The sequence below is a fragment of the Capra hircus genome, chromosome 8 (assembly GCF_001704415.2).
Source record: "Capra hircus breed San Clemente chromosome 8, ASM170441v1, whole genome shotgun sequence".
In the NCBI taxonomy this organism is placed as follows: Eukaryota; Metazoa; Chordata; class Mammalia; order Artiodactyla; family Bovidae; genus Capra; species Capra hircus.
The window spans coordinates 100,254,493-100,269,657 of NC_030815.1; the positions used below are offsets into that span (position 1 = coordinate 100,254,493).

A 15,165-nucleotide genomic window follows, 5' to 3' on the forward strand; every position below is an offset into this window, starting at 1 on the left:
CAGTGCTGGTGGCCAATGTCAAAGTATACCACCTGAGCCTCCCTTTACAATACCCATAAGGATGTAAATACCTGGAGTTCTCCCATGTTTAGCTTGAGCTTGTCAGACTATATTAGCTCAATGGCACAAAAACATCAATTCTCTGAAGATGAAACAGAGCAAAGCTGAAAATAAAAAGCATGAAGTCACTGCATAATATGATATGCAGAATGATTTGTGTGCACTGATTTCAAGTCTTCTATTTCAAGATAGGGCTTCCCTGACAGGTCAGTTGGTAAAGAATCCACCTGCAACGCAGGAGATGTGGGTTTGATCCCTGAGTTGCGAAGATCCCCTGGAGAAGGGAAAGGCTACCCATTCCAGTATTCTAGCTTGGAAAATCCCATGGACTGTATAGTCCATGGTCACAAGGAATCGGACACGACCAAGCATGAGTCGGACAAGACTCAGCATGAGTGGACAAGACAAGGACCTGGAGACCTGGAAAGGGTGGGTCCAGCCAAAAGCCCCACGGAGAGCGGTGGGAAAACTGACACTTGAATCATGGTCACCTGACATACTCCGTTCTCAATCAGTCCGCTTAATTTATGGATCTGCAATTTAAAATAGCTTCCTAAGTGGTGCAGTGGTCAAGAATCTGCCTGCCAATGCAAGAGATGCAAAAGACACAGGTTCAGTCCCTGGGCTGGGAAGATCCCCCTCGGAGAAGGAAATGGCAACCCACTTCAGAATTCTTGCCTGGAGAAGCCCGTGGACAGAGGAGCCTGGTGGGCCACAGTCCACGGGGTCGCAAAGAGCTGGACACGACTGAGTGAGTGAGTGCACATGCATGCCAGTTAAAACATTTTAAAATCCATCACCCAGCTTTAAAAGGAGGCAGCAGGCGAAAAACGCTAAAACCCAATCATGGCAAAATAATAAAAAAGAAAAAACTCGAACGCAGCAATGATCTCAAACCATTATTTAAAAATCACCAAGTTATGAAACGCTCATTCAATCATCAGATTGACACTTACTGAAACTTAGCCAGTAGTCTACTTTCCTACAAATCATGTATAGTTACTAGATTGGGAACTACACTATATAGGAGTTTTTTTTTTTTTTAATCCAACCAAAACTACTTCTCCATAGTGACAAAGAGCTTTGTACAGTTTCTAGTGCAGAGCACAGCTCCAACAAATGCTATTACTGTTTAGCAATACACAAAATAGCTGTAACACACACTGCTTCAACACACTTGCACCCACCTCCCCCAAAATATCCTTTCTATTCCTCTTTGACTTTTGTTGGGGGGGGCGGGGGATGGGTAGTCATAAACAGGAAGGCCCACTGAGTATCACAAAAATGCCAACTCATCAAACTAAAAGGCCTGCCTTTTACCTGTCATTCACTCCCAGTACTGTTTTGCTCACATTACTCAATTCTTCCATGACTCTACGATCCCTCACACATCCCACTTGGACCCTTCCCTGAGTTAATCCCTTCTCATTCTGCAGATTCAATCAAATGTCACTTTCTTAGGAAAATTCTGAATCCCCCTAACATCAGATGAGGTTCCCCGTTTAACCATTTCTTTTGAAGCTCCCTATGCCTTTTCCCCTGTAACATTCATTGCATTTTGTCCATGATAGGTGCTCATTTGGTCAGTATCTTCCTTCCCACTGGACTGTTTCATGCCTCCTGTGATAATAGCCACTTTATTCCCCACTCCAGTCCAACTATTAGCATAAGAATTGGTACCATGAATATAATAAAGACTTATAGAATAATGAATAACCCTAATTACACACAAAATAGCAACAAACTCAGTGTTTTCCAAACCACTGTTCACAGATTAGTGTGTTCAAACCTTAGTTATGACCAACACTTCTTTTAAATGAAAATGAACAGAGTACATTACAAACAGAGGGAAAAATCAGTAGCATATGTAGTAATCTACATGAAACTGTCATTTTCTTCATGTATGTATGATCTTTTCTAACTATGGGGGCATGGTCCAAAAAGTTTGAAAGCCATTGAACTGGATGTCCCAAAATGACTCCTCCCAACTTCCCGCCAGAATGCTAAGATGCACAAAATGGCAAAATTCACAACAGTACTAGAAAGAGGTAAGGAAAAGCCAAAATCAAGGCATAAATTATTTCCACTAACTACACTCTGTGAAGGATGGGTAAAAAGAACATAAATCTCAAAGACTCACACGGCACCTTTGGAAATTCAAGTCAGACACTCTGATGAATGCAGAAAAATCCTGAGTACAACCCAGGAATGCAGAAGATACAACTGGCCAGATAAAGATGAGGACATTCTCTCAACTACATGGGAGGCACCTTTCAAGCGAGTATAAGCAAGGGGACCCCAAGTGCAAATGAGGGTCAAAACTAACTAGAGACACATACAAAATAGTGCTGTAGATTTTATTACAAAATAGAATACAAAAGTCTACAATCTATACTTGAAATTTAAGTTATACACTGAAATATATATACTGTATATATGTGTGTGTATATGTATCTGTATACATATATATATTTATATAAAATGGAAATTGAGACGTGGCAAGAAGGCAAAACAAATAAAGGCACAGTAAACTCTGCAGAGGAGTGGGATCAGAAGTTATTTAGTTCTCTAGGAATCAGAGAAACAGACTTTATGAATGTATTCGAAAAACAAAGATAATCACTAGCAAGCTAAAAACCAGACTGGCCATTTAAAAATACTCTGGATATATGAAACAAATGATACATAGAAAAAGACAAAATAAATCCAGAAAGCGTGTTAGATTGAACCGTAGGAAGCTGCCATTTTTATAGGTCAAAGCAGTAAAAAATTTCATATGGCTCAATACATCAGTGATAATGTCAGCTAATCTGTTCAGCGTGCCAGGCCCCTTTAAAGCATTAACTGAAGATTTGTGTATGCATGTTGCTTCTTTACAAATAAAAAAACCACAGTCCTCGAGATATTATGTAATTTATCTGAGACAATGCAGCTAAATACTGGTGAGAAAAAGCAAACCAGTGCATTTTAAAGTACTTCTCAAAACGAAAAACTTAAAGAATTAAGATCAAACTTTTTGGTCTTAACAATAAATATTAAAGAAGTAAGTTTCCCTTTAAGAGGTATGTTAAAATTCAATTAAATGATGCTTACAAGCAAAATGATATGGAAAAAAATGACAGACATCAAAAATTTAAAACAGGATGCTGCTGCTGCTAAGTCACTTCAGTCGTGTCCGACTCTGTGTGACTCCATAGACGGCAGTACACCAGGCTCCCCCATCCCAGGATGAGTGAAGTCATTTTAGACAAAGAAAATAAGAAAACACTGGAAATATTAATATCAGGAAAATAGTAGAATGTAGTTCCAAATGCAGAGGGTTATTTTATACTGATAAACATAATAAAGGCCTAACAGTAATCTTTGTGTATTTAATACTATGTTAACACAGAAATTCCTATAAAGAAACTGACAAAAGCCCATTCATAGAGAGAGGCTAAAGAACCATTATTAGTCCATGACAGCTCAAGTATAAAATCAGGACATAGAAGATGTGAATGATATTACTGAATTAATAAACATATCTGCACTTGTCACCTATAGAAACCATGCTCTTTTCCATCCTCAGAACAAAGAAATCCTTAATAGACAATAAGTAAAAACTGTACAGACCTCAATTACCATGAAAAATAAAACTAACAGTTGATGTAAATGTTCACTTGTAAACAAAATAATAAAGCAGTATTCAGCCACGTCATACTTGGCTGAATGAGCCACTTGAGGCATTCCCGATAAAGTGAGAATATTTACTTTCCCTACACTCTTTTAAATTTTTAGTGAGTACATCAGCACAAGACATAGAAATAAAACTAGTTTTATTATTTTAATTGCCACTTTCAGATTTTTATATGAATATTCCTATTCCTCCTCCGCCAGTAACTACAGATTCAAAATTTTAAAATACTGCTGATTATTTCAAAATCATTGAAAATAAAGTTGTATACATCAAAAATGACAACAAAGTCAATCAACTTCTAACTTTTCATTTAAAACAAATGACCTAGTTTCAACTCAAGAAGTGACAAACAGGGACATCCCTGGCGGCCCAGTGGTTAAAATTCCAGGGTTCCAATGCAGGGGGCTCAGGTTCCATCCCTGGTGGGGGGAATAAGACTCCACAAACCACACAGCACGGCCAAAAAAAATTTTTTTTTAATTGTTTTTAAACATGAAAAAAAAAGTGAGAATCAGAATTCCGTCTATTTTCTTGACTCCTCCCCTCCCCCGCCCAATCAGGTCAGTCTATTGTTTTTTTTTACTCAGTGTCTCCCTCCTCTTTGATCCTCACCTCCCAGTTTCACTAACCTAATTCAACTCATCTTTCAAGCCTCCATATAAATGCCAGTTTCTCAGAGAAATCTTCCTTACCCTTGCAGGCAAGGTCAATCTCCATGGTAGATTCTTCCAGGACACTCTGCTTTCCTAATTCCAGTCACAGTTGCTGTTAGTTGTTCTCACTCGATTGTAAATCTTCTGCAGTCAAGACCGTGTCTTATTTACTGCAGTATGCTTAGGAGGTGGCAAACATACTGATTTTTGTATTCAAAAAATTTCAGTTCAAACAAAATTTTAATTCAAAGAATTTGAGTTCTACATGCAAGGTATTATACTAAGAACTGGGAAGACAGCAGTAAATAAAATGGGATTTTTTTTTCAGTTAATTCTTTCCCTTATCTAAGAAGTCAAAAGAAAATGCATGCAATGGAGAAGAAAATCCCAGCCAAGCTGTATAAATGGGAAGAGCCATACAATTTTAAATGTAGTGATAATTAGAAAAGGCTGCACTAAGAAGGTGACGTGAATTAAGACACGAAAATGATGATAAAGCAACCATAGGGATACCTGGAGACAGAATATCAGGACGAGGTGACAGTCAGTGGCAAAGGGCTGGAAAACAGTGTGCTCTATAGGTAAGTTCATAGTTGGAGTCTGTTTAAAGTAAGGACAGAGCTCTGGGAACATCACCACAGGGCCTTAAACAAGTAAAGAAGCCAAGAGAGACAGGAAATAATTAAATATGATACATATTCAGTATTGTGACTATCATGTGGTCGATGGGAATTTAAAATGTAAGATTTTAATAGTATGGGTACTTAATATTCAGCATGATCAAATATTTTAAAAACTGCAAGTTATCCTGAATGGAATAAGGAAGTTATCACCAAGCAGTGAAACTATGGATGAGTCTCCTGGACTTTTCAAATAGCAAAATAAGCAGGTACTGCTTTTACAACTTTCAAACAGAAATGAATATAATTTTAAAGAATCATAACGGCCTAGAGAGCAAAAGGCTGATAGCAGATTCCCCTTGCTCTATCTTACTACAAAAAAGCAGGCCAATATAATTCCCTGACACTGTGTTGTTCAGTCATAAATGGCGTCTGACTCTTTGAGAACCCACGGACTGCAGCCCTCCAGGCTCCTCTGTCTATGGGATTTTCCAGGCAAGAATACTGGAGTGGATTGCCATTTCCTTCTTCTCCAGGTCATTTTCCTGACCCAGGGGATCGAACCCACGTCTCCTGCATTGGCAGGCTGATTCTTTACCACTGAGCCACCAGGGAAGGCATGCCAATACAACTTCTTGAAATGGAAATATTCAACGAATTCTTAATTTAAAATAGGCGCTTTTTTTTTAACCAAGTAAAGAGCGAAGTTGTACTGTATCCTATTTTTAACCTTCATCAAGCAACTACAGCTTAAATTTACTTGACCAAAGTTTATAAATCACCATGACAAACCTGTTGGGGTTTCTCAAAGTCTGGTCTTTATGCTGAGAGGCTTTGGCTTGTCTTTTATTGCAGTGATGACAGCAATATGCACAACACTTTTGTTATTTCAGCAAAGAAACTACAACTATATTTGCAGCTCCTCTCAGGCCCCAAATCAGCACCTACCTTCTGATTCTTTTCAGGATTTATTTTCCCTTGCTGGAATGGATTGTTTCAGAGGCTTTTATTCCTCTCAAAGGAACATCAAACTGAAACTCTATCTCCTTTGTATCATCCCAGAACCACCTCATCAAGAGGCGCTCTACTGGATGTTCAGTAAATGTCTGACAACTGACAAAGCTATCTTAAGCACCTTCCGGAAAGAAGAATTACCTGAAGAATCAAAATATGCCTTATTGCCCTTGTTAAGACACTTAGTATGTATATCACAGGGGGAGAATCCTTTCACAATACACTGGGGGCTCAGACGGTAAAGCGTCTGTGTACAATGTGGGAGACCTGGGTTCAATCCCTGGGTCGGGAGAGTCCCTGGAGAAGGAAAACGGCAACCCACTCCAGTACTCTTGCCTAGAAAATCCCATGGATAGAGGACCTTGGTGCAGGCTACTGTCCATGGAGTCGCAAAGAGTTGGGCACGACTGAGCGACTTCACTTCACATATATCAAATCATCTCACTGTACACTTTAAATGTATTAGTTTTATCAACTATACCTCAAAAAAGCTAGGAGAAAAAATTTAATAATTTTAATTTTTAATTGTCTTTAAAAATTAAAAAAAAAAAAGTGAGAACCAGAGTTCCATCCATTTTCTTGATTTTTACCCCCATCAGACCAACCCATTGTTTTCTTTAATCAATGTCTCCCTCCTCTTTTATCCTCAGCTTTTAAAGACAGAGTATATATCACTCTTCTCACTCCAAAACTTCTCTCCAGCTTACCACGTAAATTTCACTGGTATTTACTCTGATGTATAACAATTACTCCTGAATACTGCCACGCTTTGGCTTCTCCACTAAACTTCAAACTCAAATGTCCAGCTGAAAATCTCACTGCCCCACTGGAACAATCCTCACACTCTCATGTCCCTACTCTCTGCTAAGGGCTTTGATGTGCCTTTTTTTTGATCCGCAACAGCTCCCTGAACCCTTCTGTTAGTCCTTCAACATGGACCCAAAGTGGACCACCACTGGGCCACAAATCGCAACCTGTCATTCATGTGTAGCTCCCAGACCTTACGACTCTTCTGTGTGGAATGACATTCTCAACCCACTTGCCAATGAGGCCAGAATATTGCTGCAAATCTTTACTCTCCTCCAAGGCAGTTACTCTCTCTGTCCTCAAATATTCAGATGGCATTTCATTTAAACCTCAGTTTACAATATTTATCCCTGTAAGCCTGATCGCAGGCATCTTCATCCGTGGCTCTCCATGTTGAGGAGCTACTTGAGAGCAGGGAACCACACTTTCTTAGTGCTTGCTTTTCCTTTTTAAATTTGTTTTTAACACTGTAATGTCCTCAGCCAAGCAAAGCAACTGTTCACAGTAGCGCACAGTCTTTTAGCTCATGAAACTGAACTGACAAGGTCCCAGATAAAGGGAGGAGATCACAGGTCCCACTGAATCTGGAAACCCAAGTCATCCTGCCCTAGCTTTTGAACTTTCTGGTCCCTATGTCTACTCAGAAAGTACAGCAAGCAGTTCTCTGTGGAATTACAATAAACACTGAGTATAGAATGAATTTCTCCTTTTCTCCACATGACAATAATCCCTCTCCCAACAAATCACAGTCCAACATGGCAAAGCAGTCCCTTAACAAAAGGCAATCCTGTTTCAACTGTGCTACCCACTCCGTAGGACTCTTCATCCTTATCATCTGCAGATTGCTGGCTTCCAGGGGGCCCTTGTTTAACGCTCCCACAATGAAACTTGCCTATAATAAGTAACTCCCCCTATCTGCTCTGCTCCGGAAGCGGTTGATATGCAAAGCATGGCAGCTGGGCAAAGCCTAACAAAAGGTTCAAGGATGCCAAACACGTGCTCCTAAATGCCCCTCCTCCCCTGCCTGAGACCTGATGAAACACAGTCCTGGTGGAAATAAAAGTCCAGGCAATATCTGCTGCCCTGGTTGTCATGAAGCTGAAAATCATTTTGTTGGTTACATTCATAACCTTCCTATTTCTGAGACAAGGATTATTCTTTTCTAATTGGAGTATAGTGGCTTTACACTGCTGTGTCAGTGTCTGCGGTACAGCAAAGTGAATCAGACAGACATATACATATATGCCCTTTTTAAAATTTCCTTCCCATTTACGTCACCACAGAGCACTGAGTAAAGTTCCCTGTGCTATCCAGTAGATTCTCAGATAGTTATCTATTTCATACACAGCATCTATAGTATATATATTTTCATCCCAATATCCCAATTCATCCTCCCCACCCCCGCTTTCCCCCTTGGTATCCATGTTTGTTCTCTACATCTATGTCTCTATTTCTGCTTTGCAAATAAGACCACCTATGAGATGGCTGGATGGCATCACTGACTCGATGGACGTAAGTCTGAGTCAACTCCGGGAGTTGGTGATGGACAGGGAGGCCTGAAGTGCTGCAATTCATGGGGTCACAAAGAGTCGGACACGACTGAGCGACTGAACTGAACTGAACGCCATTTTTCTAAGATTTCACATAAATGCATTATATATGATATTTGCTTTCCTTTTTCTGACTTACTTCACTCTGTATGACCAGTCTCTGGGTCCATCCATGTCTCTGCGGATAACAGTTTCATTCCTTTCCACGGCTGAGTAATATCCCATTGTATATATTTATGCACCACATCTGCTTCACCCATTCCTCTGCTGATAGGCATTTACGCTGCTTCCATGTCCTGGCTATTGTAAACAGTGTGGCAATGAACACTGGGGTGCATGTATCTTTTTGAATTACAGTTTTCTCTGGGTGGATGGCCCGGAAGTGGGATTGCTTGGTCATACAGTATCTCTATTTTTAGTTTTTTAAGGAACCCCCATACTCTCCTCCATAGTGGCTGTATCAATTTACATTCTCACCAACAGTGTAGGAGGGTTCCCTTTTCTCCACAATCTCTCCAGCGTTTAATTGTTTGTAGATTTTTTGATGATAGCCATTCCGACAGGTGTGAGATGATACCTCATTGTAGTTTTGATTTGCATTTCTCCAGTCATCAGTGATGTTCAACATCTTTCCATGTCTTTGTTGGCCATTTCTATGTCTTCTTTGGAGAAATGTTCTATTGAGGTTTTCTGTTGGGGACAAGAACTCTTAATCGAGTCCTAGCACGCTGTTCTGATTTAGGAAGAGCCATGCAGGTTCCTGGGGCCTCAAATGTCTGGCCTGTGATGGGAGCCTCATTCACAGCCTCTCTGAAGCCAACAGAGGCAGGAGGGAGCATGTGCCCACACAGACACACACCCCACATGCATCAATATACTGGATTGGCCCAAAAGTTCATTTGGGTTTTTCCATATGCTCTTATGAAAAACTCAAATGAACTTTTTGGGCCAAATGCAACAAATAAACACAAACATTTTTGGAGGTTTGTGTAAGCAAAAGAATAGGTATGAAAGGCTGTGTGAAAGAGGGGTTGGTTACATCAGAAGAGAAAGCTTGAAAGAGCAAAGGGATATCACTCCATTTACATTAGACACATCCATAGTTTCTGAATTATTACAAAATCCGTATCTTTCTATAAATGAATGTAGCATCTCATTCAGGTGAGAACACTTTCTACTGTGTTCAGAGCACTGAGAGACTTAAACAGGACAAGTGAAATGCAATTAGGAAGCAGAGTCACTGTGATGGCATGACCTCAAAATAGGTCTGACTTCCTACCAAGGCTAGATATGGATTATTCTAGGAAGCAAGTCATCAACTGAATAAAGAACCTCAAATACAAACTGGGTCAACATTAAGAATATCCAAAATGAGAAGGAAGCAAGCCAGGGCCACAGATAAGACACAAAATTATGTCTGTCTCTAGACTTAGCAGCTGGTAAATCCACGTAAAAACATTTCAAATTTAAAAAATGAAAATGAGAATACTGGGATCCATCTCATTCTCATCTTCTCAAGAAAAGCTAACTGATCTGAAAACACTGGGCCTAGTTTGAAGAAAACACTCCTAAAGTTGAAAAATGACTCAACAAACATGTTCCTTATTTGAAGCAGTTTCAGAAGAACCTCAGCCGTTAACATAATATGATAGAACGCAAGCTCCCTGAGGAAAGGGACTTCGTATGTCCAGTTTCCCACCATTCGGTCCCCAGTACATGGTACCTACTGCATCGGGAGTAAACAAACAAATTCAAGATTAAGGAAAAAGTAAACTAATCTAGCAGAGAAGGCAATGGCACCCCACTCCAATACTCTTGCCTGGAAAATCCCATGGATGGAGGAGCCTGGTGGGCTGCAGTCCATGGGGTCACAACTGAGCGACTTCACTTTCACTTTTCACTTTCATGCACTGGAGAAGGAAATGGCCACCCACTCCAGTGTTCTTGCCTGGAGAATCCCAGGGATGGCAGAGCCTGGTGGGCTGCCATCTATGGGGTCAGACACGACTGAAGCGACTTAGCAGCAGCAAACTAATCTAGAATTAGTAATCAGATAGTATCACTGCCCATTCTTAGTTTATAGGGGCTTCCCTGGTGGCTCAGTGGTAAAGAATCTGCCTGCTTTGCAGATCCCCGGGTCTGGAAGAGCCCTTGGGAAAAGAAATCGCAACCCACTCCAGTATTCTTGCCTAGAGAATCCCATGGACAGAGGAGCCTGGTGGGCTGCAGTCCATGGGGTCACAAAAGAGTCGGACATGACTTAGCGACTAAACAACAGCAACATTCTTTTTTTTACAGATACAAAAAGAACGCAACTTTGACTCATTCAGCAATAACAACACTAGAAATAAAAAGCCTCTTGAGTCCCTCTCTCTTCATCTCTTGTTTCTCTTCTGGGTCTCTTGGTTCACCTCTGAGGTTCCTCCCAGATCCTCATCCCCATCCAACACCAGGAGCAAGGGCCCCTGCTTGGTGTCCCCGTAGTACCCTGAGTTTATCTCCCTCATCACACTCGTTACCCTGAATTGCCATCATCATGTTGCTATGTCTATAAACTCAGCTTCTTCTGGAGGGTAGGAACCCTGCTTATTCAGCCCGACTCCCTGCCTCTATCTGGTACCTAGCACAATGCTTGCAGGGTTATAGTTCAGTGCTGCTAGGAGTGGAATAGAACTTATTTCCTCTGACCCCAGATCATTTCTCCTTCCAAAGAGCCAAGAATATCTGTTAGGGCTGAGTTTCAGAATGAAGGCAGCCTGGTTACTGGTCAAGAAGAACCACTGAAAGCATGGTCGAGTATAGAGGACTTACATAAAGTCAAATCCAGTCTACTGTCTGAAATTTAAGAAAATGGAAAAAGGAAAGCTTGCTAAGAAGGAATGGTTCACAGCAGCCCTCTCTGTATAATGAATCCTGAACCTTAAGAAGCAAAGGCGCACATGACGGCTGTAATGAGCAAGATTTCCCTTAACAACAGTTTCAGCCTTGGAAATCCTACCCCAGAGAGATCCATAACCAGGTTTTATTAGTCCAACTTTCTCTCTTTTAGAGAAAGAGGCAGTTTTGAAATCATTTTCCTTTGTCTCCATATTAAATAAAGCAAACAACCTGATTTACCTCATTCAGGCTTACACATGTTTGTTTTAGCACTGGACTAAAGTTGAGAGTCTGCCCTGTCATTGCATCACTTTTTAAAAATAGTACCACAGAAATAAAATTATAACCTGAATCCATGTAGTAGTAAAACAGTCCTCTTATTTCTGGAAGAAATTTGAATGTTACATGAACTTCAAAGTTAAAGTTTCTATTGCTGATTAGATAACAGGAGCCAACATCCAAGTACTGAGATAATTTTCTTTGCCCCACCCCACCCCCTAGTCAATAAGGACATTACTTTGAAATCACACCAACCTGCTGGGGGGAAAAAAAGGCCAAGGAATTTAAATAAAATCACCACCAGCAGCTCTTCCCTTCTCCCTCCCCCTCAAAAACAAAAAACTTTAGATTCCTTCAACTTAACTAATCACCTTAAGTTAATTGATTAAACTTGCAAACCCAAGTTCCCTTGTGGAAGATAAAATACAGGGTTGGGAGGATCATTCGTTCAAACTGAATTCAGAAGATGGTACAAAGCAACTGGCCAAATATTTCATCATCTTTCTCCTTATTGGCCCAGCACCCCCAGATTCAAAGGCAATTAGAAGAATAACTCCAGTCAGTTCCACCCTGGACATGCAGCTGAAAGGCTACCCACTCCCACCTTTGACAGGAGGTACTGGGACATGAGAGGAAACCTCCAGAGTTGCTGAAAGTGACATGAAGTGAAGTAGCTCAGTCCTGTCCGACTCTTTGCGACCCGATGGACTCTAGCCTCCTTCGTCCATGGGATTTTCCAGGCAAGAGTACTGGAGTGGGTTGCCATTTCCTTCTCCAGAGAATCTTCCCAACCCAGGGATTGAACCTGGGTCTCCCGCATTGTAGGCAGATGCTTTACCATCTGAGCCACCTTGCTGGAAGTCTCTCCCAAAAGAAGCCCACAGAGATTCTTCCTGTCTAGAGATATTGAGCTACACACGTCAGCTCTAGAGATTTGTGGGAAAAAACAAACCGAAAAAAAAAAAATGACTTCTTTCTAGATGACTAGAAAGAAGGTCCTTAAGTATTCATCTACAGAACTGGTCAAGGTTTCCCTTGTAGCTCAGCTGGTAAAGAATCCGCCTGCAATGCGGAAGACCTGGGTTTGATCCCTGGGTTGGGAAGATCCCCTGGGGAAGGGAAAGGCTACCCACTCCAGTATTCTGGCCTGGAGAATCCATGACTATACAGGGATCGCAAAGAGTCGGACATGACTGAGCGACTCACTTTCACTGAACTGGTCAAGCTCCTTCCATTGGAGGTTAAATTAATAAAGCCTCTATGGGGCCTGTGTCAGTCCTCAAGGTAACAGCAACAGTGTTTCTCCTCTCCCCTTAACCCTGACCTTTTACAACGGTGTCAACACCATTTTTAAACTAATAATAATTCTCTTCTGTGCTACAAATATTCAACTACTGTGGTTAAACCCTATGTATTACATAAACAGGGTTGAGAATGTCATTTGCCTTAGTCATGTTTAAATTAGTATTAACTAGCAGGCCCCTCCCTAAACAAAAACAAAAGGAAACAAAAGGCTTTCTTGGTCAGCTCTGCAATTTTAAACCACGTGCTTCAAGTGCCTCACAATGTCCAGGTGTAACACAAAAACATCATTAATTTTCACTATATTAAATCTCTCAAAGGAGCACTGTCAATTTGGGGGCAATCTGTAACCTTTATATAATCTGCATAAGCTGGCAGCAGTGCCCTAAAACTCACTTGCCGTTGAGTTTTACAAAGGAATGTAATGGAATCGGGGCCCAGGCACCTCTCAATCATTTCAGCCCTCTCTACGCCCAGGATTTGTGACTCAGTGTCTTCCTGCATCATAGGATTAAAATCACACATGCCCCTCCACATCCCTAGGTAGCACAATTCCTTAAAATAATATCCAAGATCCCCCACAATTTATCACCTTGTCCCTCTCCAGCCTCATTAACTCCAGATTCCAACAAGTTCACAGTCCACCATTCATCTTTTAAGAGACACATCATTTTCATCTTCAAGCTCCTCTGTGAAGTCTTTCCCAGAGCCAGAATTCAGTTCTCCCTTCCCTAGCATGCCAAGGTTCTTGGACTCTACAGCTGCCACCTAGTTATGCAACCCAGCTGCTATATACTGGAAGTTGGCTGTATTTTTCCCCTCTGTACTGCAGCTCTTCTAGAGCCTTTTTCTCATCCTTGTCTCTGCCACTGTCAAAGGAATTCAGTAACTACTTATTCAATTAAAATATCCTCCTTTTCTCCCAACTCTCCAAGGCATCCATAATAGCTCTCCATGACATAGTTAAATAACATGCTACGGATTGGGAAGGTAACGTGATATGTAAAAATTAGAAACCAAACAAGATGCTGAGTTAGCAAGGCCAGAGCAAGCTTTCAGACTTTAAACCAAGTTTTACGGTATCACACTTCACTTAAAATAGATCATGTCTCTCAAATGTGTATACGTACGGGCACCAAAAACAAAGAAAGAGAAGGAAAACAGGCCACACATCAAGCCCAGATAATAAAATCGTGACCTCAAACAAAATTCAGGTCTTTATTTGCTGGACACTTCAAGCTTCCCAGTGAAAATGACACCATATACTCCACACAGGTTGCAGCTTCCCTGACTGAGCATCTGAAATAAGATTCTTGGGCCTAAAAATCATGAACTTCAGACTGACCGCCATTTCGTATCAAAAAGGCTTACCAAGTGAAAGTTTTACTTTCTTTGAATTTTTCAGTAGGTCTTAACAGAATAGATTCAGTAAAAATTTGCAAAGTTTATGGTAAAGTCTTTTTTTCTTAAACTCCTTTTCAGAAAAGGTTAGCTTCAAATAAAAATAGATGTTTTAAACAGCAGGTGTTGAAAAGCGTGGCCACTTACATCCCCATGTCTGATATCTTTCCCCATCACTTGCAGGGATTCTGAGATCCACTGAGTGCATAGAGCTGGGTGCTACCACTCATCTCCAGACAACGATGCAAATGGTAAATTGGTCAGGTCAGACTAGGGACTCCAGGTCAATTTTACGGTTAAGTAGGCTCAGCCACTTTAAATAAAATGGGTAATAGAAGACTGGAGTGGGAAGGGAACAGGTACTACTGATGTCCTTGTGGATGAGGAAAACTGAAAACAGAGGAAAAATCAACTCCTAGCTGTTTTTTCCCCCTCCTGGCATCTCCCACTGCTGGCTTTCTTACACCTTCTCAGCCTGCTTGCCCTCCCCCGTACCTCCCAGACTAACGGTCTATTCTCTCCTTTACTCACTTCCTACTGTTCTAACATGGGATAACCACCCTCCAGTTTCTAGTTATCGCAAGGAGCTGGAAGGAACAGCAAAGATGATCAAACCCTTCCTTCCATTTTCCAGATGAGGACCCGGGCAAGGGAGGACTAGTTTACCCAACTGGCTAAGGTCGCACCGCTAGGGGGCGTGGTGTGCCTGTGGCTCATTGTGATAACCCAGTCCTCCTGCTGGTCCTTCAGCCTGACCCTGCCACACACTACTTCTTTCTCTGGCTACTTGGCTTCTTTATCCTCAGATTAAACCATATCAAGAAAAACGCAGTCTTAATAATGGTAATCGTTATTCACAATTTTGCTTTGGGGACAAATATTCTCCAGTCTCCTTGAATTGGAGAATCAAGGGCAGAAACAACCGG

General features: G+C 41.1%; 1 protein-coding gene across 4 annotated transcripts in view; it reads right to left on the reverse strand.

The window, feature by feature from the left end:
* Window positions 1-15,165, reverse strand: part of LPAR1 (lysophosphatidic acid receptor 1) — a 165,100-nt gene that overhangs the window by 146,814 nt on the left and 3,121 nt on the right. The gene's annotated exons all lie outside the window — the stretch shown is intronic.